General features: G+C 32.7%; 1 long non-coding RNA gene across 1 annotated transcript; it reads right to left on the bottom strand.

Moving 5' to 3' along the window:
* Window positions 1-916: 916 nt before the first annotated feature.
* Window positions 917-1,412, bottom strand: LOC112501278. The gene is made up of 2 exons (XR_003067441.1): window positions 1,322-1,412; window positions 917-1,179 (listed from the first exon to the last, which is right to left on the bottom strand). It is a non-coding gene; the product is annotated as an uncharacterized LOC112501278 (long non-coding RNA).
* Window positions 1,413-5,104: the final 3,692 nt, after the last annotated feature.

The raw sequence follows: 5,104 nt of genomic DNA, 5'->3' as shown, positions 1-5,104 counted from the left end.
ATCTTACCCCTAATAATAGAAGACTAAAGATTTTATCACTGTCATAATTTAGGGTAAATGTAACATCTCTAAAATCGATATGCTCTTGACAAAAGTAGATATCTTTCCAAAGTTACTATCAATATAAAACTCAAACACAATTTACATCTAACGATGACGGGTGGAACCCATTTTTCCATTTTGTGTGAATGGAACACAAAAGTAAGCCACATGTCAATGTTACCAAGTTTCACCTTAAGATCAATAGTCTCTGTGTAATGCTCCTTGAGGTTCCATTGAAAGACTTTAAAATGATCCTAGTGCATATTTGTTCTTTATCTGAGTTTCACCTTGCGAGTCAATAGTCTCAGTATAACGATCCTTAGAGATTCACCGTCGGACACACCTATGGTCCTTGTATAACGTTTCTTAAAGTTTCAGTGCAAAACCCCAAATGGCTTGGTGTCTACTCATCTTAGTTGAAAGACAAAAAATATCAACTTCTCACTTAACAACAATAAGTGACCTAATGCACAATTGTCAAAAGCAAAAAAATTAACACTTATGATCTGGAGGGTCAAATATACCATCCTGTCACCAAATTCCATAGGAATATGGAAATACTTATGCAACCAATGTTCAAAACAATAAATGAACACCCAACTTAGGCAAACCCTAACATTTAAATATGCATTACTCTTACTTCATCAAAATCTACCAGCCATCGAACAACCCCATGAAATTAACTCAAAATATCCAAATTTGTAACCCTCGAGTAGCATTCATGATCTAAGAGTATAAGAAGTCAAAAATAACACATCTTTTGTGAAAATCCAAACTCATTTGATTTGCCCCAGAACATCCGATAACTCATCAATATGAAGTTTCTAAGATTTTGACCATTAAATGCTCCAAAAAAAATGCAAATACAACCAATGGTCAACAAATCTTGCAAGACAACATAACAACCAAGGTTCCAAAACTCGAATAGGGACAATTTGACATGTATATAGTTTTAATAAAGCAACTAGAGCTCACGTTACTAAATTTATGCATAGAATCTAGAATTAAAGCAAACCCCAGGTCTTCTGATGTAGAATTTGAAGATCCCAACCTTCAAGCTCCAAATAATGCTTACAAACCTCCAATCAACACCTTGAAGATCTCCCAAATCGGTCCTCAAGTCTCATAACTCTCCACCTTTGAGAAGAAAATGGAGAGAAATAAGTTTAATAATGACCAAACCCTAGAAAAATGGGGTTTTAGCCCAACTTGGACTCGCCTGCAACCTATTTTCCAAAAAGAGTCTCGTGTTGAGTTGCCTATGCTCACTTGAGCTTACCATCCAGTGGGTTATGTGACTCCTCCAACGACTTGAGTTGCATGGAGAGTCGTGCTACTCCTTGGACGAGGGTTCCACTTGCTTGCACGACCTTACCGACGACCGAGGTTGGTGATGGTACTTTATGTATCAATGACTAACTATTTCAAATTGGTGACGAATCAATATATTTTTTGACGGCAACATATTTAAATTGTCAAAATTTGGAATTCAAAAGATTTATAGTTTAAAGAGTAAAGTAAAAGTTTTCATATGTTTTGATGAAAATTACGAGTCCTTAAATTATGTTTATTGTAGATCTGATTGATTCAGGTAATATTCATTTTATTACAACTGTAGTTCTTAAACCAAGCGCCCATCCATTACGTCCTTTAACTACGAAGGCATTTAAGTTCCTTTTTGGCTTTTTTTTTCGTTTTATTGTTGGTTGAACGCTCATCTACTCCATGAAGAACACCAGAAACTCTAAACATTAATAATATACCATAATAATTTAGTATAATTTCATTTCAAAAAAGGTTTTTGATACAAACTCTAAATCGAAAACATAAATCAAACCCAAAGTTAAAATGTTAATGTGTATTCTAAATCCAATGTTGGTAATATTTCATTGAAATCCCAGGATTTCATTTTCAGATTTTTCTTTAAACCAAACACGAAACTGAAATGAAATTGAATTTCAAATACCTCCAAATCCTCCGTATCGCACAGACCAAATAGACACTAAATGAAAATTTAAATCAAACCGAAATCAATAGAAGAAAGCAAGATGTGATAAGTTGATTGCAATTGAATAGCATTCCCAAATTGCAAGTGCGATGCCTGCATTAAATCAATTGATTCGTCATGGTAGAGAAACACTAAGTTGATGATTGTTTTTTTAAGAGGTGTTGAAGTCTGAAGTCTTGTCTCACTTTTGATTGATAAGAGGTGGTGTCGAACTCTAAAATTTGAACCAATAAGACTCTTTGCTTTTATAAACTGACAAACGTCTAAATATGTATAATTATCTATATTTTATCCCTCAAAATGGTATAGTGTTGAATTTATAAAACCATAAAATTCATTTTAATTAAAATATACCATCGTCTATTTTTAACACATTCAAAAATTCAATTAAATTGATTCAAATACAATAGAAAACATGATCAAAGTCTGGTAACAACTAAAATCCATTAATTGTGTCACAATTTCTTCTTTTAAACTAGCTATTGGTCAATGGTTAGAGGTGTTATGCAACTTAACTTCCTCAAGAGTGGATCGATTCAAGCATATTTTTAATAAAATAGTAAAATAAGGGTATTTTTGTCAAACTGAAAGTAGATTGAAAGGGTATTTTGAGTATTATATCACTAAAATCAAATTAAAATTTGGCGGACACCAAATCTCTTTTCATGTCATATTAGAATGATTAGATATGTACCATTTCTACTTGCAACCGCCATAGCAAAAACCCTAAATGCTTCTTTCCGAGCATCGTGCGTTACTATCAAACCATAATTCTTCTTGTGAATCCCCACTGCATGTATTCCTCCAGAAATCCCTCATTCCACCGACAAAACCCCCTTAAGAACCTCGTAATTGCTGTTTCTTTCCTCAAGTCTTTGAACCATCAACCAATTGGCAAAGAAAATTCTGAATTGCAGATTACTCGAAACAACCAATTTTCAGAATCGCAATTGCAATCTGCCTTAAGAATTTCACCATCTTTTGTTGAAATTGAAACTTGATCTTCAAAATAAAACGTTGTATCCATGTGCGATAGTTGATGTAATTTGTGAAGGATTTGCAGAGAGTTGGAAGAACCTATAAACAATTGGGATGTAGACGAATAGAGGCACGATTGATTGGTAAGGTGATACATTGTCATTATGTTTCATAAGGCGACTTTGAAGAGCAAATATGTTTATGATTTTGTTTGACTTTGAAGCACTGTCTTTATATTTTATAAGGTGAATTTGTTTATATTTCATAATGTGAAATTTAAGTCATAAGTGAATCTATTTATGTTTCACAAAGTGAATCTGGTTACATATTGAGTATATTTAAATCGGGCTAGAAGTTGTCGTGTACCGACCATAGAGCTTCATTGATTTGTTATGCAACTTTAAACGTAATCAATTAATAAATTGTATCAACAATATTTACCATTAAATTCGCAAAAATCATGAATTTTAGGTCCGTTTCGAGAACATCGAACAAAACGTAATCATTAAATTCACCACCAACATGGCAATTGTCATTTGATTTCCATCGTTATAACTTTCCAGGTTTTTCAATAAATCTTGAATAGAAATCTTGAAGGTAAAATTTGCGTACCTTTTATCTAATTGATTTTGTTGTATCTTGGAAGTAACAAATTGATGAGGATGATGACATGAAACGGATATTTATGGTAGATAAATGAGATAATTAGTGATTCCAAACAAGAATATTAGATTAAAATGTAGAATTACCGTAATGTCCTTTTGCGATAAAAAAACACACTTTAATTATGGCCATAGGATCAAAATCTAATTATAATTGAGATCGGTTCTCAGAGTTGTCAACCTTTTTATAGTTCCCATTTAATTACCATTTCTATCAACTATGTCTTACACACACACACACACACACACACACACACACACACACATATATATATATATATATAGGGGCTCATTCAAGGGAGAACTGGTTAGTTTGTGGTAATCGTGAGATCCAATCTCAGCCACAAATCAATAGATAAATTAGGAAATTTATAATTTTGGTAATTTTTAATTAAAATTTTAATGCAAGGACATTTTTGGTATTTTCTCTCCTCTCTCCTGTCTTCTCTCTCCGTCCCCGTCTTCCAGCCACCGTCCTCCGGCCTCTGGCCACCATCCTCCGCTGATACCACAGTGTGATACTCAAGCACATATAAGATGCATTTGTGATACCACTGTGTTACATATCCGATCGACCGTACAAACGACCACATTGTGATACCCGATCACATATATGATGCATTGTGATACCACTGTGGTATCACTGGAGGACGGTGGCCGGAGGATGGTGGTCGGAGGCCGGGGGACGGAGAGAGAAGAGAGGAGATAGGAGAGAGGAAAGAAAATACCTAAAATACCCTTGCATTAAAATTTTAATTAAAAATTACCAAAATTATAAATTTCCTAATTTATCTATTGATTTGTGGTTGGGATTGGATCTCACGGTTACCACAAACTAATTAGTTCTCATTTGATTAAGCCCCTATATATATATATACTATCTTATTAAGCAAATTTAACAAAAGTCTTAAAGTCTAAAAATACTACAGGACCAAAATACCCTTTATACTACCTTTAGGTCACTTTTTCACCTCCTCCTCTCCTCACATACACTCACCCCCTCACATACACTCACCCTCTCACAACTCATTTTTTTTAAAATTATAATTTTAAATTTACACTTTGTACCCCCATAATTAATTAATTAATTTACTTTATGTCCTTTACTTTTAAATGTTTCATTTTAAACTTTTATCAAATTAACATACATAATCGTATATCAATTAAAACATGTTTAAAAAATACATTTTTATTTTAACAAGTTACACHAKTAWRATYGTCTCGTTAATACCTTCGAAATGAGTCCAATATTAAATAGTTTTTGACTTAAATATATTATTATATACTGTGAAAAATATTTTTAATATTTACGATTTATACTTTTATAGTTATTTATTTATATATATATATACTTTATATTTTGGGGTTAGGCTGTCCAAATTGCACTGTATAATATGTTCTGAATTAATATGTT

Source organism: Cynara cardunculus (assembly GCF_001531365.2).
Source record: "Cynara cardunculus var. scolymus isolate 2C chromosome LG 17, CcrdV1, whole genome shotgun sequence".
NCBI classification, from domain to species: Eukaryota; Viridiplantae; Streptophyta; class Magnoliopsida; order Asterales; family Asteraceae; genus Cynara; species Cynara cardunculus.
Note: the sequence above shows the minus strand (reverse complement) of the source record. Positions and strands in the feature narration are given on the sequence as shown.